The sequence below is a fragment of the Stenella coeruleoalba genome, assembly GCF_951394435.1.
Source record: "Stenella coeruleoalba genome assembly, chromosome: 15".
In the NCBI taxonomy this organism is placed as follows: domain Eukaryota; kingdom Metazoa; phylum Chordata; class Mammalia; order Artiodactyla; family Delphinidae; genus Stenella; species Stenella coeruleoalba.
The window spans coordinates 2,274,752-2,298,124 of NC_137161.1; the positions used below are offsets into that span (position 1 = coordinate 2,274,752).

Consider the following 23,373-nt stretch of genomic DNA (forward strand, 5'->3'; position numbering starts at 1 on the left):
GAGGAACAACGTGAGTCCAAGCTGAGACTAGGAAGGTCTGACCCAGAAGGAGAGGTCTGGGGCAGCTTCCCTCAGGATCTGACAGGCGAGCAGGGCTAACCAGGCCCAGAAAGGGCCTTCCAGGCAGAAGGAACAGCGAGTGCAAAGGCCCCGTGGCAGGACTGGGAGGAGACAGTATCGCCCCAGTGGAGAGAGACGGCCCCAAGGTCAGGGAGGAGACGGCCCCAAGGTCAGGGAGGAGGCATCCCCAAGGTCAGGGAGGAGGCAGCCCCAAGGTCAGGGAGGAGGTGGCCCCAAGGTCAGGTAGGAGGTGGCCCCATGGTCAGGGAGGAGGTGTCCCCAAGGTCAGGTAGGAGGTGGGCCCAAGGTCAGAAAGGAGGTGTCCCCAAAGGTCAGGGAGGAGGCGGCCCCAAGGTCAGGGAGGAGGTGTCCCCGAAGGTCAGGGAGGAGGCGGCCCCAAGGTCAGGGAGGAGGTGTCCCCAAGGTCAGGGAGGAGGTGGCCCCAAGGTCAGGGAGGAGGCATCCCCAAGGTCAGGGAGGAGGTGTCCCCAAGGTCAGGGAGGAGACGGCCCCAAGGTCAGGGAGGAGGTGGCCCCAAGGTCAGAGAGGAGGCATCCCCAAGGTCAGGGAGGAGATGTCCCCAAGGTCAGGGAGGAGATGTCCCCAAAGGTCAGGGAGGAGGCGGCCCCAAGGTCAGGGAGGAGACGGCCCCAAGGTCAGGGAGGAGACGGCCCCAAGGTCAGGGAGGAGGTGGCCCCAAGGTCAGGGAGGAGGCGGCCCCAAGGTCAGGGAGGAGGTGTCCCCAAGGTCAGGGAGGAGACGGCCCCAAGGTCAGGGAGGAGGTGGCCCCAAGGTCAGGGAGGAGGCGGCCCCAAGGTCAGGGAGGAGGTGTCCCCAAGGTCAGGGAGGAGGCGGCCCCATGGTCAGGGAGGAGGCGGCCCCAAGGTCAGGGAGGAGGCGGCCCCAAGGTCAGGGAGGAGGCATCCCCAAGGTCAGGGAGGAGGCGTCCCCAAGGTCAGGGAGATGTCCCCAAGGTCAGGGAGGAGGTGGCCCCAAGGTCAGGGAGGAGGCATCCCCAAGGTCAGGGAGATGTCCCCAGGGTCAGGGAGGAGGCGGCCCCAAGGTCAGGGAGGAGGTGGCCCCAAAGGTCACGGAGGAGGTGTCCCCAAAGGTCAGGGAGGAGGTGTCCCCAAAGGTCAGGGAGGAGATGTCCCCAAGGTCAGGGAGGAGGCGGCCCCATGGTCAGGGAGGAGGCGGCCCCATGGTCAGGGAGGAGGTGTTCCCACCCCCTAGGAGCCCCTTCCCAGCACCACAGGCCCAGAAAGACTCTCCCCAACACCCAGATGGGCGCCCCAGGTCCTCTCACCTCCACAGTTAGAACCTGCGACCCCTGCGGCTGGTCCTCGTGGCTAATCGGAAAGCTTCCTCCCCTGGTCACACAAACCCCGTGATCTCTCAATACAGTGGCTGTCGAGGCTGTGAATTCGTCCTTGGGCACAAGCCTCTAGAAGGAAAGTGGCAAATCCACTTAAAGGATGGGCTCAGGCCCTGCTAGGGGCAAAAAGCCATGAGTCACCAGGACAGTAGGGACGAGCCAGGCTGGGGACAGACAGTGAGCGAGGTCGGGGAGGCCACAGGGGAGTGGATGCCCTGTGTCCTGTCACCTGTTGGGGTGTCAGCCCTCAGCTAACATTTGGAATAAGAGCAGCCCAGGCCTCCTGGAGGTGAGAGGGTCAGGGAGCTGCCGCGTGGGCAGGGCTGGGCCTGTGTCCGCTGCAAGCCTTTCCTGGCCTCTCTTACTCCCTTCTCCCAGGCCCCTCTGTCTAACTTCCCCTTTCCACTCGTGTCTTTGAAACCTCACTTTACATCCTTCACCTCTCCCCCTTCTGTGCACCCAGGTCAGGGTACGGGATGAGGCCAGACTGGATATCCTTGGAGGGCCTGCGGGCCCAGCAGAGCCCTCCTGGGGATCCCAGCCCCAGGTAGGAGCCTCGGAAGTGAACCCCTGGGGCTGTGCTCAGGGCAGGAGACAGGCTGGGTCTCGGAGATGCAGGTTCGAATCCTCCTTCCTCTGCCTCTGCCTGCAGACCTGGGCAGAGCCTCAGTTTGCTGGAAATGGGCACACAATGGAATCCACACCCCCGGGCATTCTGAAGATTCCGAAGATGTAGAGATCATGCAGACGCAGTAAGCCGTAGCTTCTACAAAAACTGATTGTCACGAATCCTGGAGCTTCACGGTGTCAGAAGAAAAGACCATGTTTGCCTACACAAGCTGGCTCGAGCAGAGACAGTTAATCCAACTTTGTACACGTGGGCGGGGGCTGGGGTAAAGGCTGCATGGCATCTGTGCATCAAGAAGGAGAAAGGCAAACCAGCTCACTGTTTCACCTACTCTACGTCCCGGTGGGGCTCCAGAAAAGCAAATGGTCAAATCATCTGAGTCCCTAACAAGGGGAGCATGAGAAAGAAGGTGTGGGAGGGGCATAAAAAGGAACGGCGGGGGGGCAAACCGAGGGGCGGCCACTGAGGAAAGAGCCCTCAGCCTCTCACAGGCTGTCTCAATGTCTCAATGCTGCCATGGGCCTGGTGCTGCCTCCCGCCGGCACACCCACAAGACGCGCTTTCTGGTGGCCTCCTTGTGACGGCAGAGGAGGTGAGGCTGGGCCCAGAAATTAAGCATCCCGCGAGGCACGTAAGAATTTATCAAGTCCCCTAATGTGCTTAAATGAGGGAGGAGCAGGACCTGCTCCCAGCACCGGTGCCACGGCAGCAATTTCCACTGCTGCTCTTCACACTTAGCGCTCCGTAAAGCTTCCCTTCTCGCCCCAAAGGAGAGCTGCCTTAGGTGGGGCACAGCCTGGTGCCTCTACTGCAAGCTGATCTGGTCTCGCCGCGCTCGGCCAACACGCAATCTATCTCATAAATGCATCGCAATGCTCCACAAATCACCCACGTTTATCCCCCGAGACGTCTTTAACTCGGGGCTTAGAGTTACAAATGAATTCTCCTATGGATCTATTATTCTCTCAAACTCAGAGAGAGAGCTCGGGCTCGTTCGGGGCTTCTTAGAGCCGGGATGAATTACATCGCGCATATCTAATAAGGATTTTCAGAAACACGACGGAGCTATGGCGGGTATGAGCTGCAAGCCAACTCTTAACCGGGCAGGTATCCAGGGGTGAAATGTTAGTTCCATGAGCTCCTGTCTGATGTGACACCTGATACTAACAGGTAGAAATGACCAAAGAATAGCCACGTAGCATCCACCCCGGGACAGAAGTCCCTGAAGAATGGCACGTCGTAGAGACATCATACCTCCCAGGGGTCAGGAGACTGATGGCCCCGACACAAGAAAGCCATGCTGCTGAAGAAATACCAACCGAGAAACATGGTAAATGGGTCTACCAGCTGGGTTTAGATTGCAATCCACAAACATTTGCAGCTCACCTGCAAGCTGCCGCATCTTATTTAATCCTCTCAACCATAAGCTACTCTTTTAACTCTTATTAAAGTTGAAGAGTCTAACAGATAAGATAGTAGGAAGGCCCCACAGGAATGCCACGGAATCCCCCTCCATCCAGCTGCGGGTCACTCCAAGGAAAAGGAAGCTCTCGGAAGGCAGACTGAGGCCTTCAAGAATGCCGTACAGCTTCATTCTTTTCTTCATCTCCTTTGGCCTAGTTCCCCAGTTCTCACACTTCTATCAGGCAAATGTGTAACCTCTACACTACGGAAACACAGTGGTTCTCACACTTTTGCACGCATGAGGATTAATCAACATGAAGGGCGGCACACCCAAAGCCTTGCATTGGCTCTTTAGAGTCAACTTATGTGATTTTCAAGAGTGATTTTGACAATCCTAATCAACATTCCAGCAGGTTTTCTGTTTTTTTTTTTAAAGAAATTGACAAGCAGATTCTAAAATTTACATGAAAATGCAAATTGCCCAGAAGAACCAAAGACATTTTGAAAAGAATAAAATTGGATGACTTACACTCCCAGATCTCGAGATTTCCTATAAAGATGCAGTAATCAAGGCAGGTGGTATTGGCAGAAAGACGTCCTGTAGAACAATGCACAGAACAGAAAGGCTAAGGGCAGAGCCACACACAAGATCACCTGTTACGTGACAAAACTGCCAAGGTAATCAAATAGGAAAAGGAAGGTCTTTCCAACAAAAGGTGCTGGAACAACTGGATATCCCTAAGGAAAAGATACATTGATCCTTAACTCACTCCATACAGAAAGTTCACCCTAAAGCAGATCACAGATCTGAATGCAGAAGCTAGAACTCTGAAACCTGTAGAAGAAAGCATGGGAGAAAAGATGCTGAGACTTCAGGGTAGGACAAGATTTCTTAGAGAGAACACAGAAAGTGTGATCCACAAAAGGAAAAATCGGCAAATGGGATTCTATCAAAATGAGATCTTTCGCTCTTTGAAAGACATGCCCCAGAAAACAAGGCAAGCCACTGAATGGCAAAGAATGTTTTAATATATAGACAAAAATTATATCTAGGATATAAAGATCAGTTCAACACAATGATAATGAAACCATGCAGGACCCTGTGGGGCCTTCCGGGGGAGAGATTCCTCCCATGTCCCCCACCTCTCATTTGTAGAAAACTTTTAGCTTCCTTGGCCTTCCCCAAGTTCCAAAGAGCAAATTTAATCAGAGAAGTAAGAAAATTCAGAAACAAAGGAAAACAGTCAAGCAAGACAAAACAATAATTGTTTAGCCATAAAACTAAGTCAAGGACCTTGAGTTCCTCCTCAAGGGCTATAGATAATTTTATGAGCCATATCCTTGAGCCGTTTTGCAGATACTAAGACTCCCACCAGCTGGAAGAAGTTAACCGCGTGCTGACCACAAGCATGTAGACCCCAGACCAGTTGGAATCAGAAGGTTGATGATTGAGATTCCAGAAACATCACCCTGTTACCTCACCATCAACCAATCAGAGAATTGTGCAGGAGCTGATCACATACTCTGCGACCCTCCTCCCTCACTTTCTCTTTAAAAACCCTTTCCTAAAAGCTATCAGGGAGTTTGGGTCTTTTGAGCACGAGCTGCCCATTCTCCTTGGTTGGCCCTGCAATAAACACTGAACTTTCCTTCACCACAACCTGGTGTCAGTAGATTGGCTGTACCACATGTCAGGAGAGCGACCCGAGTTCGGTTTGGTAACGATGAGAAGACAAACAATGCAATCTAAGAATGGATTGAAGATTTAACAGAAGAGGTATGAATGACAATGAGAACATGGCAAGGTCCCCCACATCATGAGTCTCCAGGGAAATGAAAATTAACCACCACGAGATCCCATGACACACTCGCCAAAATGGCCATAATTTAAAGGACTGACCACACCACCTGCGGGATAGGATGTGGAACTCTCAGGCTGCTGTAGGAATGTAAAATGGTCCAACCACTTTGGAAAACTGTCAGGAAGGGTAAACATACCCCTACCAGCAGCTGTTCCACTCCTAGGGGCTCACCCCAGACAGGCAGAACATGGGGGCCTTGAGTCCAAATGCTTAGAGCAGCTTTATTCCCAGCAGCAGAAACCTAGAAGCCACCCAAAACGCCCATCCGCAGGTGCATGATAAACAAAAAGCGTCTCCACACAAGGGAACGCTACTCAGCAACAGAAAGGAACAACAGACACACAAACCACACGGACGGGCCTCAGAGTCGTTACACTGGAGGAAGGAAGCCAAGCACCAAATGACTCCACTTCTATAAAGCTGTAGAAAATGCCCACTACTCTACAGTGACAGTAAGCTGATCAGCGTTGCCAGGGGATGGCAGAGGGGAAGCTGACTGCAGGGAGGCAAAGCGAGCTTTTCGGAGGGAACGAAAAGCTCTAAATCTTGGTTATGGTGGTGGTTTCACGAGTGTGTTCATCTGTCAAAACTCATCGAAATGTACACTTAAAGGGGTAGAGTTTACTGTATGTAAATTTTATCTCGATAAACTTGATTTAAAAAAAGAGTAATTTTGACCAAGCAAGATTTTCTCCTACATTGACACTCCAGATTTGTCGAAGAGATCTTCCCCATTCAGTACTTTATGATTTGAAATAGTCGGGGTGGGGGGTTTTGCTTGTTTGTTTAAAAGAAAAATACTTCAGTGAGCCTTTAAGGTTCAGGTCCACCCCACCCCTGACTGAAGTGTTGTACTTGGTAGGTGGTTTCTATCAGGTGACTCATTTCACTCCAAGCAGAAAAACAACAGCTCCAGAACATTCTTCTGTTAACGCTGATGGCGGCATCTCCTCAGAAGGAGGCACCTCGTCTCGGGGCATTGTGGAGCGTGGGCATCTCTTGTCAACGAAGAGGCAGAACAGTTTAAAACCCACTTCTGCAGAGAACCCGGGGCCTGGGGGGTGTCAGCACAAAGGAATACTCGGGCTTCTTTCTCCGTCTCTTGGCCGGTGGGAAATACAGAATACACTTTTAGCTAAATGAGAACTGAAGTGTATGGGAGGAGTGCTATAAATTACATGCGGGCCACCAACTAAAACTCAATTTTCAGGGGATGTGAAGGTGCAGTGCTTCTGGAGAAGCTGCTCTGCATACCACACCAGACAGCAGGTAATAAGAGAGGCAGGCCTCGCGCCGGACTGTCGGCAGCGGCCGGTGACTGCGCGCTTCCTTCCCTCCCTCTGATCGCACTGCTGCAGTGCTGATTCAGAACACGGCGGCCCATGAACAGTGTCACCGTTGTGTCCCTGGTGCGGGTCTGCTGGCGACGCCGGCAAGCAGCCGCCGCACATAAAGCGTGATAAGGCACCGCATCCTGCCGCGCTCAGCAGGCTCCCTTTCCTCCTGCAGTTAACATCAAACTGCTTTCGCTGCACCGACTTCGGCACTATAAACGGCCTCGAGGCAGAAGGCTGCCTGGCACGCTGATGGACGGGCTTCAAAGCTGAGCGCAGACTCACGTTCGGGGCAGAGGTGGGGGGCTGCCGAAAATCCGTATCCCTCCCTTCTCTGCGTGCACCCACTCTGCAGAGCCCCTAAGACACGCCTTAGAAATCGTCCTCCCATTAGCGCTGCTTGGTCCAATTAACAGAGGGTTTAGGGAAACATTATGAAGTGTCGTCGCAAGAGCCATGGGCACCAGAAGGGCTGGAGAGCTCTCGACGCCCTTGCCACCTTGCCTCGAGTGTGGCCCACAGCTGAGCAGAGCAGCTTCTCCTGGGAGCTCCTTAGAAATTCAGGGTCCCAAGACCCCTCAGGGGCCTGCTGACTCAAAATCTCTGGGGGTGGACCCAAAGATCTGTTTTAACGGGCACCTTCACGTGAGAAGTGCAGCTCTAAGCCCTGTTCTTGGCTCTCAAGCACGCCTGTGTCTCTGGTGCTTTTCTCAGGAATCACTTACCTGCAGACACAGATGCCAGACAGGCTCAGCGGGAGGCTTCAGGGGAAACACTTACTGAAAATCTCATCCATTCATCCATCCATCCACCCACCCATCCAATCCTATCTAATCCATCCATCCACACCCACTTACTGACACAGCTATCCACCTATCCCTTCATTCATTCATCCCTCCCTCCATCCACCTACCCTCCACTCCTACCCCATCTATCCACCAATCCAATCCGTCCATCCACTCAACCAACAGATACTGGGCGCTGATTTCCTGCCTGGGACTGCAGACCCAGGGATGAGAAGGCCCACTGGGTGCTGTACCCTCTGTGTCTCCAGCCCACAGTTGGCCTTAAACTAATTGACGCCTAGTCTACCTCATCACCAGGAGGGGTGAGAAGGCCTGATGGCCAGAGCACAAGTGGGCTCCGAGGCTGCCCGTGAGGCTTGGGATGCCACCCTGACGCTGCGTGGCTGTGTGACTTTGGGCGAGCTGAACAAGCTCTCTGAGGCTCAAATTTGTGAGATCTGTGAGATGGAGGTGATAACGGTCTCTACCTCAAGACCTGTTTGTAAAGGTTATGTGAGTTCATAAATGAAGACCAGTATCTGGAAAGAGCGAGCAGTCAAATATAAGCTGCGTTTATTTTCATCACTCTGTTGTCATCCCTGTGAACAAGGAACCCAGAGTCTGAAAAATGCAAAGAAGTACAATACAACAAAACTTCTAGAGAAGCGGAAGAATACACACGTGCTGAGAACATGGGGGAATGGCTCTGTGTACAGCTGTCCCTGGAACACAGTCAGCAATCATGGTCTCTCTCCACCTACCTACCTACCCATCATCTATCTGCTTAGCTAAGATTTATACTAAAGCACATATCTGGTAAAAAGCACAAACCGTAAGTGTAGAGCTCGATGGATTTTCAGAGTGAACACACCCACATTGTTGGAAGCATCCATCACTGGGACCGCGGAAGCCCCCTCGTGCCACAGTGCAGTGCCCACCTGCAAAGGTGACCACTACTATGCCTTCTGCCAGCACCAAGTCTGGGAGCCGTCCTTGTAGGGAAGGCAGCGTTCACTGTGTTTGAATGCTGTGTAGTATTCCACTGCACACGCATCCCACCGTTTCTTGTGCATTCTACTACCTATGGGCATTAGGATGTTTGGGAAAATCACAAATGGTGCTGCTGAGAACATTCTTGTATTTGTTTCCTGGTGCCCATCCACATGCATCTCTGTTAGGGACCCATCCTGAAGTGGGATTCCTGGGGCATGGGATATGCTTACACTCAGATTTTTTTCTTTTTTAATTTTTAATTTTTTGGCCATGCCATGAGGTACCCGGGATGTTAGTTCCCCGACCAGGGATCAAACCCATGTCCCCTGCTTTGGAAGTGCGGACTCTTAACTACTGGACCGCAGGGGAAGTCCCACACTCAGCTTTGATAGCAACTGTCAACAGTTTTCCCGATGGCTGGACCGGCTGACACTCCCTTCTGCCCCACAGTGGGTCAGAATTCCAGGTGCTGCACACCTCTGCCCACGGTGGGCAGTGTCCGAGTTTCCCCTTCAGGAGGACTCTGAATGAACCCACCTTCCCGGCCTTGAGAGGCTCTGGACCACAGGCCTTCCCACTCTGCCCCACTTTTCACGCCCTGAGCAGCTGCTTTCTGCCTGGCGTCTCTCCCATCCCAGAATGTGTAGCCTAGAAGTCAGCACCCACCGGGAAAACGCCACGCAGATGCTGGCCCCTGTTCTCTGTAGTTCTCTTTGCTCTGGGATACTGGCCCTTCAGGCCCTAGCTGCCTTGGTTGCTTTCTGATGCTTTCAAGTCTTCCTTCCTCCCTCCCTCCCTCCTTCCTTCCTTCCTTCTTTCTTCCTACCTAATGCAACCTTTGATTTTCGGTGACTTAGTTGGATACCAGCTGCTCTGACATATTGGACCTGGAGGTCCCGGTCGATAGGTATGGACTGACTGCCTGGTGCGAGGGGCAGGTGGGAAAGAGCTACTAGCAGAAAAGTAAATAATGACCGGATAGCCATTTGCCTGTCATAAAATTCGGGGTCTGGAACTGGCACTCCAGGCAGAAGACGGAGCAGGGGCTGCACACACCAGAGGCTCCACGCAGATGATCCTGTTCAGGATCCTGGAAGCAGCAGTTTGGGAAGGTGGAGAGTAACATGTAAGGGGTGGACAGTGTGGGGATGAGAGGTGGAGCGGAGGGGCTGGAAGGGGCCAGGCGGTCCAAAGACAACCTCAGCTGGAAAACAGTTCTGACTGATGCAGGATGACATGTAAATCGAGAATCAGAGATGATGATGTTCTGACTTCATGCAACAGTCCCTAAAACCCCTGCAGGAAAACTGGGAACGCCCTTGGCCTTTAGATCTGTTTGTGCCGGGAAAAAGACACATCCTCCCTCCTGGCCCACTGAGAAACAGGCCACTGAGCCCCATCAGCAAAGCTGTGCAGAACAGACGGAGCTGGGTAGAACAGGGCGAGCTGCCACCACACAGAACCAGTGCTCTTCACACAATGCAGGGCCAAGGTCTCCTCTGCAGGGCTGGGAGCACAGAGCTGGAAAGAAGAGAGGGGAAGACAGGGTGTTTCCACCTCGCTGTTTGAAAATGCAGCAGAAAGCTAGGTAGTGGCTTCAAGATTGTGTTAATTGCTTGTTCCAAAGATGCCAGCCCGTGAAGCCCCCACTTCTCTGATTTTTCTTCTCCCTAATTAGATCCGGAGTTGCCGTCATATGTACAGTGCTCACTTCGGTTATAAATGAGTGACACGGACATTATTAAAGAAAACACCACCTACAATGAATGTGGTAACCAGCAACAGAAAAATTACTAACAATTAGCCAGGAGCCGACAGCTGGTTTTAAGTAAAAGTTCACAAGCAAGATCTTTACGTAGAAGAGTATCTTTATTTTGAAATCCTAAACACACAAACACATCCCTACACACATCCCGTGCTTCTGAGACAACCCAGAAAGAATACCAGGCAGCAAACACTTGCTCTTGCCTCATCCTCCCTGGGAACCTTCCCGGCTAACACCCTCTGCCACCTTCGCTGGTGTTGACAGCCCAGGCGACCTTGGATAGCGAGGCAACACCGTGATCCCAAAAAGTTTGGAAAGGCCAAGCCTGCCCGGCACAATCACAATGTCATCGGCCATGTTCCCGGCAATCATAATTGGGATCTATATGAGCCACTCACACATGAAACAGAAATGCAGGTGGTGGGACGGAATTAGCAAACAGGCAAACGTGTCCTCTGCAGTCTCCGAAGCTCAGACCTGAGGAAGATGTGGAGGTTCTGCAATTCTCCACCTGGCACACCAGGATCCAGGTAGCCCACAATCCTATCAACATGATGTAAACGTACATTCACTGAACTTAAGTCAAACGGCAATAGTGTGTATGAGCTACGGATAACATTTTGTAGGACATAACATTATTCACCATATACACCTACGTTTTCCTGTATTTCTCATCTTTAATACATGAAGCTAGAGTATTTTCCAAGCAAAACTTCAATCACAATCAGCGGGATTAAAACACTGCTCGGTGGAAAAACAAGATCATTCCTTTAACTGTCAGATTAAAAAAAAAAAAAAACTAGTAACCTCTATTAAATATATTATGCATTCCTCTGTCTTATCATTTTTTGTTTTCTCATAAAATAACTCATCAGTTTTTTAACTGCAAAGAGCACAGAATGAAAGTCCCTGGGATCTCCCCCGAGGGATGTATTGCTAATTGTCTATTGTGTGTTTCCCTGAATGATCACAGAGGGTGTGAGCACGCTTTTGGGTTCACGGCTGGGCCAAGGCCACTGATGTGATCAGCAGCAGGTGGTCCTGGTCCTTTCCTGGGCAGTGCCAAGCAGAACTACTGGCCCTGGTGCTATGGGGACTAGGCGACTAGGGGGGCGACTGGGGTTCTGGTGCCACTTGCTCCCTGTCTCTGCATCTGGACGGCCTTCCACGGGCTCTCACCTCATCTCACAGGCAATCACTGCAGTGTCTTCCCTCCTCAAGGGTCTCTCCTGGGCCTGACCTCAGGACTGCGCCCCAGCAGGTGCCTGCTGCAGACCTGGGCTCTGCATATCCACACAGGGACGGGCTCCACCGCCCTGTCCTGAGCCTCCCCTAGAGCCCTGCCCCCTCCCCCTGGCTCCGCCCAGGCCTCCGATGACCCTCCCTGGCAGATCCCTTCCTCGTTTCACCCCAAGTGCCCAAGGGGGCCAAGTGGCTGCTCCAGCGTCAGGGCTGAGCTGCTATCCTGGCCGCCTTCCTCCCCCCACCCTCCTGTGGGCAGAGCAGCGCTCAAGAGAGAGGGTATGCGGTCCGAGGGGCCAGCGTGATCCCAGCACCGCCGTCAGAGCCCCGCACACAGCACAGATGTAGAGTTGGCTGTAAAACGGGACACTCGCGGCCTGAGGGCCGGGGAAGGACTGCGTGGGCTGGGCTGGGCCGCGTACTGGGTGCACCAGGGCCTCACCTGGATGGCAGGTAGAGCAACAGCAGCAGCAAGAAACACCCAAAGAGGGAGGGACTGTCCAGGGTCCACCCTTGGGGTTTCCTGACCCCAAACCTGTTCTGCCTCCTCACCTGAAATGCCATCTCTCCTACCCCACCTCTCACAGGTGAACCTCGTCCCTCTAGGTGTAGCTTCGAGGCCGGTCCTCCAGAGCCTCCCCTGGCCTCCAGGGCTCTGCACCTCTGCACTGGAGCCCCACAATGCCCGGCGTGGTTTTCCAGCCCAGCACGGCCTCGTCCTACTTTGTGGGTCTCTCTGACTGTCTCCTGCACTGACTCTCATTTCCCTGAGAAGAGGCTGTCTGATGCTGGTGCCCCAGGGCCTGACACAGAGCCCATCTCTGCGAACCTTCCTCGGATGTGCCTGCATGGGTGAGAGCCCGAGCCCGCAGGCCCCCCTCCTGCAGTGGACCCCGTGCGCTCTGGGGTTGTGGGTCAGGTTTCAGCTTGTGTGACTGCACATGTGTGTTTGTAAGTTTTTATGTGCATTTGTGCACACGAACACATTCACACACCTGCATGTGTGCACATGGGTATGCGTGGTATGTGCATGCACACGGATGTTAATTCGTGTGCATGCGTGCATGAGCGTGTGATCAGGTATGAGCTGGAGAAGCAGGCAGAGGCCAGGTGGGGGAAGGTTCCAGAAGCTGCTGAAGTCTAGCCTCCAATAAGGTAGGACCATGCATTCAGGACTGCTTGCCTGGATGCAGAGAGAGGGAAGGACCAAGTAAAGCACTATTCATCATGCAGAAATCAGAGAGTGTAAGTATGTAGATCTCAAACTGAAAAAAAAAAAGCAAATGACAAACGTACCTGCCAAGTAAGAGAAGGGATCCAATGCAAGTCACACGCAGAGAAATCCCCCACCAAGTCTCCCGCAAGTGAAATTTCTCAAAGCGTCATCTGAGTCCATGCGAACCAAGTTCATCTGAGTCCATTTGCGAAATAAAACAAAACCAGAGCCAGAGGAAAAGAGCCCGGGGCTCCACACACCCTGTCTCTGTTGTGGACGCTGTGGAAGCTTTGCCGTTGGCCAGCGCAGCCAGGACAGAAGAATCTCCCTCACTGCCCGGATGGGGCAGGGCTGGCACAGGAGGGAACTGATTCAGAGGCACAAGGGCAGGGGCTGCTGCGTCTGTGGTGGGCACACACCTCCCACCTGCACCCCGGCTGCAGCCCTTGTCCTAACTCGGAACTTGTGGCCAGACTCTGGATGTTCCAGATGAGAGGCCACAAACTTTGTGCTCAGGTACCCCGTGGACAGAAGGACGTTTTGGCATGCACCCTAATTATGTGGATATCTACATGTTTGTAAACGTGCTGCCGTCAGTGCTCAGTAGTTTAAGGCACAGGGTTCCCTTCAGGGGAGGCTGGGCGAGGTTTCTTCCATAAGGATAATGCATATAGATTTACATTTTGCAAAGTCCTCCGGGTAACACTGCATGTTTGGGGCTGACTTCTCTCAGATGTGATGGGATCATCACTTGTTGTTTGTTTTTGCTTTTTCACCCCTGACTCTCGCCGGGAAGGGGCTGGCCCTCACCCAGAAGGGGTGTCAGCTCTGGAGCTCTGGCTCACTTAACACTGATGCCATGAGGACTGTCTCCAGCTTGAGGTTCCTCTGTAGGAATATTTGAAAGCCACTTGTCTATTGTGTTAAGGCGAGTTTAGTTAAAACTAGGCAATAATTCATAAATACACTTCACCAAGTGCGTTCCCAATGAGCCCAGCCTCCACGGGCTGGTTGCAGGCAGTGAGCAAGCCTGCCCCACCTGCTCTGCGCTCCCCTCAGCTCCCCTCCTGACATAACTCAGCTCCTCAGATCCAGGCACAGGCAGAGCGTTCTCCTCTACCCCCATCATGAACATCAGTCAAGTTCAATGTCTTCTGTTTTTCCTTGAAGTAGACATCAAAGTACAACAGGGAAGGTCTACACATCACAAGTACCCAGCCTGATGGATTTTCACTGTGAAAACCACCTTACCTCTCTTGTGTAACCACCACCCCAAACCCCCCTTAATTCCCTTTAGCCCTGAAACACCCTCCACCCCAAAGAGACACCGTTACCCCAACTTCTAACCGTGTAGACAAATTCTACCTTGTTCAGTATTTCCTATCAACTGAAGCGTCCAGATGCTCCCTTTGGTGTCTGGCTCCTTTGATCAAAAGTCTGTGTACATGTTTCACCCATGTCCCTTCTGGTGGCTTCCATTTTGTCTAGAATTATGAAGTCTCCTCTTACTACTGGATTTAAGGAAGATTTCCTGGTGATTTTCTTGGTAATTATCTTTCTTTTTTTTATAGTTGATTTACAATGTTGTGTTAGTTTCAGGGGTACAGCAAAGTGATTCAGTTATACATATACATATATTCATTCCTTTTAGATTTTTTTCTCATATAGGTTATCACAGGATATTGAGTAGAGTTCCCCGTGCTATACAGTAGGTCCTTGTTGGTTATCCATCTTATATATAGCAGTGTGTGTACGCTCCTCCCAAGCTCCTGATTTATCCCTCCCTGCCTGCCACGTTTCCCCTCTGGTAACCATAAGTTTGTTTTCAATAACTGTAAGCCTGCTTCTGCTTTGTAAATAAGTTTATCTGTATCTTTTTTAAAAGGGATGGGATAGGGAGGGTGGGAGGGAGAAGCAAGAGGGAGGAGATATGGGGATATATGTATAGCTGATTAACTTTGTTATAAAGTAGAAACTAACACACCATTGTAGAGCAATTATACTCCAATAAAGAAGTTAAAAAAATTAGATTCCACATATGAGTGATATCATATTTGTCTTTCTCTGACTGACTTCACTTAGCATGATCATCTCCAGGTCCATCCATGTTGCTGCAAGTGGCATTAGTTCATTCTCTTTTATGGCTGAGTAGTATTCCATTGTCTGTATGCACCACATCTTCTTTATCCCTTCCTCTTTCAAGGGGCATTTAGGTTGTTCCAAGGGTAATTTTCTGAAATTGAAGCGTACCATTGCTGGAGTAAAGGATACACTCTTAACGACAAATCTCACAGCTGTGCAACCCCATGTAACCGCCAGCCAGTGAAGCTAGAGAAGATTTCTGGCCTCCCCATGCCCCACAAGGTCAACCCTCCCACAAAAATGAGCCGTTCACGACCTCCATCACGATGGGCTAGTTTTGCCTGATTTCGGGCTCCAGGTCATGGAGTCATGTACTCTTCTGAGGCCGGCTACTTCCACTGATATCATATCTCTGAGATTCACCTGCAGCCACTCTTTATCGCTGTCTATATTGTTCAGTTCCATGAAATCCCAATTCATCAGCTATGGGTCGTTCCCAAGTCTGGACTGTTAGGAAGATGCTGCTGTGAACCCTCTAGGATGTGATTTTCATGCACACCACAAGTTTTCGTTGGGCATAACCTTAGGAGGGGGGTAGCTGGGTCCCTGGAAATGCACACGTTCAGCTTTAAAAGACCTGCCATGTGGGTTTCCAAAATGGTTGGGCCATTTCTTTTCTTTTTATTGGCAAAAAAAATGTTAATGGAAGTTGTAGTAAGATCTTCCCAGCCTTTCAGGGACATTCTCACATGGCCCACGTGGGGATGGCTGCCCACAGGACACAGATGATGTCTCCCTGCTGAGATGTCCACCCACGTTGCCATGGTGACGGGATCACACCCAGAGTGAGGGGCACCTGCAAGCAGCCCCTCTCTCTCCTCCCACTCTTTCAGCCATTTTTAGCTCCACCCCCACCAGGCCTGGCCCTGACCTGTCCCCTCCCACCAACAAGGCCTCCAGGCCCCCTGCAGGTCTCCCTGCAGCAGGAGGAGCCGCACACTCCTAGGACCACATCATCAGGACTACGCTGGGAAAGAGCCAGACAGTACTGGGTCAGCACCTGGCATCTTCTACCGCTGTGGGTCCGAGGCCTCCTCATCTCCCTACGCTTCCTGGTAAAATGGGGCTCATGGATGCCCACTCAGAGGGTTAAGCTTAGAATTCGATGAGAATTCACAGGCTTTGCAAACAGTGCACACAACAGACGCCTCCCACGCTGGGTGCTTCTCAGGAGGCTGCAAACATTCAGGCTTGATCCCCACCCTCAGGGCCACACGGGGCAGGTGACACCGATGGTTGTGTAGTTCAGAGCCGACGTCAGCTATGAGGGGACAGTGCGGAGAGACAGACCACAGGGGATTCACAGGGCACAGAAAGCAGGGACCTCTGCAAGGTGGACGGTTAGGCCACGGCCTGAAGGGCGAGCAGGCATTCGCCAGACAAAGGGGAACAGCACGGGGGGCAAAGGCTGGGAGCAGGGACGGCCTTGGCTCGAGGACAGAGAGAGAGACAGCCAGGCCTGCGGAGAGGAGAGAGGAGCGGTGGACGGGCCAGACCCGTGCGGTTCCTACAGGGCAGAAAGTGTCCAGACAGAGAGTCTAATGGATAGTTGGGGCCTGTCCTTTCCAAATGTGCCTTCGAGTATAAAGATGGCCTGGCTGTTACTGGCCCCACGGCTGGACCAAGACGGCCAGCACTCAGCACATGGGGAGGGAGTCGGGCCTCTGGCGGCACCTTCAGATCAGAGGCCACAGGGACGGGGTCACGTCCACGCGTGTGTCCCCCTCCCCCCACTGCACATGCACAGCGTCTGTCTCCAGCCCTCCCGGAGCTGTTTCAGCAGTAAAACAAATAATGCAAGTCTGGAAAACTGGCCGACATTCTGAGAGGTAAACAGCTAGAGATGCGCTACCGGGTGCGCGGTGCCAATCTCAGCATCCTGAGACATCAGTACATATAAAGATACTGCGGCCAGAGCCGGGTGTGTGGAGACAGTTGTTGGTAACAATCGGCTCAGAGGGGATGCGCTGACTGCCTGACGCATCACTCTTGCGGCGCCTGCTCACACCCGCGGTATATTTAGAGGCAACAGCTGGCGCTTCAGTGGGCGTCCCACACCCCACAGCTGGTTCCAGGCGGAAGAGGCCACCTCAGCAGGTTTGCTGGTATGGGGGGAGGGGGAGGGGGAAGGAGGGGGTGGAGGGAGGGAGGACACGGACAGAGAGGCCCGGACAGCACAGCCCCCACAAGCGAGGCCTTTTCTTAGGAAGAAGGAAGCGGCCGCAGAATCCAGGTCTCATCCACAGAGCTCTGCTCAGCTCTGTGGGCCACGTATTTCTCTATTGAGCAGTAGTGCCGGCCTGGGCCAGTCCTGCTGCATTCCAAATGAGAGTTTCCAAACATCTCAATTCAGCCTCCCCTTGGGTCCAAAGTCTTCCCATCCAACAACTGGGCCAGCTCCCAAGACACGCACCCCACGTCTATGTGCAGACACCCAATCTGCCCCGACGCAGCAAGTCAGGAAGAAACTGTCCAGGTCTTACCCTCTCAAGAAAACTGCCTTTAATTAAAATGCATAAACCCACACACCCCAAATCATACTCAGAAACCTTGTGTCCCACATCCATTCACGATAAAAGCTCTCCAGAAAGAGGGCACAGAGGGAACACACCTCAACGCAGTGAAGGCCACACACGACAAGCCCAGAGCAAACATCATACTCGATGGTGAAAAGCTGAAAGCGGTTCCTCTAAGGTCAGGAAGCAGACAAGGATGCCCCCTCTCATCACTTTTAGGCAACACAGTATTGGAAGTCTTAGCCAGAGCGAGTAGGCAATGAAAAGAAATAGAAGGCATCTGAATCAGAAATGAAGATGCAAAACCATCATGTTTTTGAGTGACATGGTATTACATGTAGAAAATCCTAAAGACTCCAAAAAGCTGTTAGGACTAATAAACAAATTCAGTAAAGTTACAGGGTACAAAATCAACACACAAAAATCTTTTGCATTCCTCTACGCTAATAATGAGCTAACAGAAAGAGAAATTAACAATCCCACTTACAATTACATCAAAAAGAATAAAATACCTAGGAATAAATTTAACCAAGGAGGTGAAAGACCTGTACAGTGAAAACCATAAGACGCTGATGAAAGAAACTGAAGAAGATGCAAATAAGTGGAAAGATATTCTGTGCTCATGGATTGGAAGACTTAATATTGTTAAAATTTCCATACTGCTCAAAGTGATCTACAGAATCATTGCAACCCCTATCAAGATTCCAATGACATTTTTCACAGAAATAGAAAAAAACAATCCTAAAAGGTGTATGGAACCACAAAAGACCCTGAATAGCCATCTTAAGCTAGAGGCATCATACTTTCAGATTTCAAACTATATTACAAAGCTGTAGTAATCAAAAAGGTAATTTTTGGTATAAAAACAGGCAGAGAGACCAGTGGAATAGATTAGAGACACTAGAAATAAACCCACACATATGTGGCCAATTAATATATGACAAAGGAGCCAAGAATATACAATGGGGAAAGAACAATCTCTTAGTGTTAGGAAAACCGGACAGACACATGCAAAAGAATGAAACTGGACACCATCTTACACCATCCACAAACGTTAACTCAACATGGATTAAATACTTGAACATAAGACCTGAAATCATAAAACTCCTAGAAGTAAACACAGAAGGTAAGCTTCTTGACATTAGTCTTAGAGATGATACTTTTGGATTTGACAGCATAGGCAAAAATAGACAAGTGGGATTACATCAAACTAAAAACCTTCAGCACAGCAAAGGAAACAATCAACAAAATGAAAAGGTGACATACTGAATGGGAAAAAATATTTAAAATAATTTCCCTGATATGGGGTTAATATTCAAAATATATAAGGAACTCACAGAACTCAATAGCAAAACCCAAAAACAACCAAACAAAAAATCTAATTAAAAAATGAGCAGAAGACCTAAATAGACATTTTTCCAGAAAAGGTACAGATGGCCAACAGGTATGTGAAAAGATGCTCAACATCACTAATCATTAGGGAAATGCAAATCAAAACCACAATAAGATACCACCTCACACCTGTTAGAATGGCTACCAGCAAACAGGCAAGAGTTAACAAGCATTGTTGAGGTTGTGGAGAAAAGGGAACCCTAGTACACTGCTGGTGGGAATATAAATTGGTCCAGCGCCTATGGAAAACAGTATGGAGGTTCCTCAAAAAGTCAAAAGTAGAACTAACATGTGACCCAACAATTCCACTTCTAGGTATTTATCCAAAGGAAATGACAACAGGATACTGAAAAGGTATCTGCACTCTCATGTCCATTGCAGAATTACTTACAATAGCTAAGACATGGAAGCAACCTAAGTGTCCATCAACAGATGAATGGGTAAAGAAGATGTGGGGTATATACACAATGGAATATTATTCAGCCTTAAAAAGGAAGGAAATTCGGACACAGGCTACAACGTGAACGAACCTTGAGGACATTATGCCACGTGAAATAAGCCAGTCACAAAAAGACAAATACCGCATGATTCCCTTTACAGGAGGTCCCTTGACGAGCCAAACTCATAGACAGAGAGCAGAGTGCTGGATGCCAGGGGCGGGGGGGAGAGCATGTGGGGGCTGGTGTTTAACGGGGCCAGAGTGTCAGTCTGGGGAGATGGAAACATCCTGGGGATGATGGTGGTGATGGCTGCACAGCAATGTGAATGTGCTTAATGCCCCTGAACTGGGCCCTTACAACTGGTTAAGGTGGTAAATTTCATGTTATGTATATTTACCACAGTAAAAAAAAAAATCAATTTCAACGGTTTCTTTTTCTTTTTCTGATGTGGCTACGAGACCATTTAAAATCGCTGTGACGACCTCATTTTGGCCTGGGCAGCGCTTCAGGGCTGGGCACACGTAGATCTCTGGGCCCCACCCCGAGGCTGCGATTCAGCAGGTCTCCAGTGGGGCTGAGAAGGTGAGCTTCCAACACTTTCCAGGTGATGCTGATGGCACTGACCCCGCTCTCAGAACCACGGCTGGAGGGGATCTCAAATGCCACCTGCCTCCCAGTGGCTCTGAAACTTCCAGTTGGCAGAGGGTCCAGCTTCCTCTGAGGGACGCAGGACCGTGATGCCCCAACCTGGCAGGAGAGGGGCACACGGGCACCAAAGCACCCACTGCAACAGGCCTCTCCTGTTCTCTAGTCGGCATTTACTGGGGGTGGCAGGTCCAGCCCAGCTGCTCAAGCCTGATTCACAGGAGACCAACTGACTTTAACAAGAGGACAGCAACAGGCTTCTCAAAGTCCTCTCCCACCGGGGAAACCTCCCAACTGTGGCTCTAATTGGAATTCTGATTCTGAGAAGTGACCCGGCCGAGAGGAGCCCCTCGGCCACTGCAGAGCCATACCACCCTCCACCGTAGCACGGCCGCTTGGCTTTCTGCTGCCCTTGCGAGATGCGAGTGTTATCAGCACCACAGCCAGGAGGACAATAAGATCACATGGAAATGCTGGGCGTCAGCTTTGCCGGGAGCTTGCTGGTGAACGGCGTTTATGACGAGCTGGCGTGGAAGTGGGCTGGATGGGCTTCTGCTTTAGAACTGCGGGCCACAGAGGGAACCCCTCTCCTCCCAGATGGTCTCATAACTGCAGCCGAAGTAGCAAGCTGCATGAGCTGACCAAGTGCAGGGAAAACACATGTGGTCAATGCATTGACCCACTGCCCCCTCCCTGCCTGCTGGCATCAGGGCTGAGCTGGGCTCGGGGGTGTGCCCACTCCAGGGGCCCTATGTGACACGTGTGCAGCAAGGGGCTGGTGGGTAATGTGATGGGCTGAACTGGGTCCCCCCAAATTTCATACATTGAAGTCCTCATCCCCACGACCTCAGAATGTGACCGTATTTGGAGACAGGGTCTTTAAAGAGCTGATTAAGGATAAATGAGGGTACTAGGGTGGCCCTAATCCAATAGGACTATGTTCTCACAAGAAGGAAAAATTAGGACACAGACAACATACACAGCAATGACCCTGTGAGGACACAGCAAGAAGATGATCATCACATTCCAAGGAGAGAGGCCTCAGAGAAGCTAGCACTGCCTACAGCCTGACCTTGGACTTCCGGCCTCCAGGACTAGGAGTAGATAAATGTCTATTTACATAAACGTGCCTGGGGTCCGCACCTCGCTGGCTCGAGGGGACACATAGGAAAGACCTTCTGACAGCTTCCCTGGGTGGGGGGCAAGTGCTGGCTGGGAGTCAGGAAGCAGCCGGTCACAAATGGGTGGTGTCGGGGAGAAGCTGGAAAGTTCCTGGGGTGGGGGAGGGGGCGTCGGTGACAATCTGGGTCCCTACTGTGTGCCAGGCCGTGACCTCATCAGTACACGGTGACAGTGATGACCTGGGTCCTACGCTGTGTGGACGCACACTGGGCTCGTCTGAGCTTGCAGCGGTGCTGTCACCACCCCGGCTTCCAGGTGAGGAGCCTGAGGCTTCTGCAGAGCCTGGTCCCAGGGAGGAGTGGCCCACGTGCGTTGGGAGGACAAGCGGCTCCCAGCAGCTCCCCAACCTTGCAGCAGGAAAAGAACGTGCCAGGCCCCCTCTCTCCTTCACGCCCTCCCCCCGGGGACAGAGCAACGCCGGGAGCTGAAGGGGTACAGACACAAGTCAGGGAGCTCCCTCGTCTAGAAGGAAGGAAGGCAAGGAGGAAACGAGGCAGGGGCAGCGATCCAGGCGGTGGTGCAGGGTGGGCTCCAGGCGTGGGGCCTCTGCTGCAAAGGAAAGGGCAGGGAGGGCGCCGCAGGGGGCCCTCAGGAGGGAGGGTTTAAAACCAGGCAGAGCCAGAAGGGCTTCTGCACGGAAGTAACATCAAAGTCAAACAGCCAGGGACACGGGTATGACATACAACCGGTTCAATGCAGTACTTTCCAGAGGCGAAGAGGAGACCCCAGCATCCAGGATCCGGCCTGCCCAGCACCCACGGCCCGTCCTCGGAACCGGGCCCCCGGCTCCCTCTGACTTGGCCCCGAGTTCAGTGGGCTGACTCTGCCCCTACAGCTCTGGGGTGAGGACACGACCCAGGCCCTAATTGGTTTGAGGGAAAACCAAGACGTAGATGCAATCCCAGCACTTCCGCTAGGGTTCCTGGCAAGAAGAGCTCTTGTTTCTCTGGGTTTGGACCCGGAGCTGCAGGCATGGGGAGGTGAGGCTGGGGTGGAGCCAGACCAGTCTAAGGACAGTCAGAGCCCCCAGATCTAGGGACGCAGCAACACATGGAAATGCATCATGTGAGCCAATAAATCCCTTCCCCATACCCCTCTCGCCCTTACGTCACTTTGAGTCAGAAAAGTAGGAGGGGCCTTGAACACTAAGGAACTGGAGGAGGCCAAGCCAGGGAGGTGCTGGTGGATGCTAACAGCTGGCCCTCTGGGAGGAGGCTGATGTGTAGCATTTGCCAGTCTCCTGGTGTAACTGCTCCCTCCACGCCAGTTTCAGGCCCCTATGTGCCTCTACTGACCAGAGTCCGGGAGAGGCTGCTCTGGGGAGATGCTGCGAGCCAACTCCAGTCACCCCGGTTCATGCCCAGCACCCAGATTTTCCTGTTAACAGTCACTGAAATTACCCTGGTTCATCTTAGTATGAACTAGGCTAAAGACAGTACTCATCTGCCTACCAGGATTAGGTGATGAACCAGGCGGGGGGCAACCCCAGAAGAGAAAGTGGTGGCTGCAGGGGAGGGTCGATTGTCTCAGTGACCCAAGCGCCCTTCACCTGCTCTGCTGAGAGGAATGACAGCGAGGGGGCCGGGCTCTTGTGCTCTCAGGGTGGGGGGATCTTGTCCACCTCTTTCTGGATGAGGCAGGAGGCTCAGAGAGGGGAAGGGATGAACCCGTGGTCACACAATGAGATGTGGCCTCATCCATGGTCCTCCTGCTGGACCACGCTGAGGAGTGAGCGTGTTGGTGGCGCTGACCAGTTCGTGGTCTGAGCCTCTGTCCCCCCTGCACATGCCAGCTGGTGGTCTGCCCCGGTCCGCTCACGTGTGGACATACCCCGGCCCGCACATATGCCCCACCATCCACATACTGCTTCCCTTCCAGGCCCAGCACTCACTGCTCACTTTATTTTTATTAATTCTTTTAGCTGAAAACTCACTCTGCACCTGAGAGAGCTCCAGGAAATGAGCCGCCCAGCGCAGATGCAGAGCATATGGCGGGCCCTGTCGGAGCGCTGCTGCTGGCGGCATCTTTGAGGTGGCGACACAGTGAGCCCAGCTGGCAGCTAAGCCTCCGTGTGGAAGCTGGGCCTTCTGACCCTGTGGGAAAGCTGTCCCTGTGAAAACTAAAATAGAGAAGATGAAAGAGTCTCACCTGAGGCCGTGCCAAAGCAATCACCTAGGTGCAGTCTCTGCTAAGGCCTTTACACCCTGAAAGCCTGTCCTCGCACGAGGGAGTGACTAACGCAGTTCTGAAATCAGACTCGTCCTAGATGAGCCTGAAGGTGGAGGCACAGGGGACCCTCGTCAGGATACCACTCAGTCTCCCGTTTTGAGGGTGGTATAGGATGGTGAAGAGTAACAATAAGAACACTAGATTCATGAGAGTAGGGACTTTG

At 52.0% G+C, this 23,373-nt stretch overlaps 1 protein-coding gene across 1 annotated transcript in view; it reads right to left on the reverse strand.

Annotated features, from left to right (window-relative positions):
• The window catches only part of LOC307198983 (cadherin-4-like), a 290,769-nt gene extending 267,777 nt beyond the window's left edge, over positions 1–22,992 (reverse strand). Inside the window, exon 1 of the mRNA XM_079946379.1 lies at positions 22,922–22,992. The gene's annotated coding sequence lies outside the window, so the exon portion shown is untranslated. The remainder of the gene's footprint in view (positions 1–22,921) is intronic.
• Between the last annotated feature and the right edge of the window lie 381 nt (positions 22,993–23,373).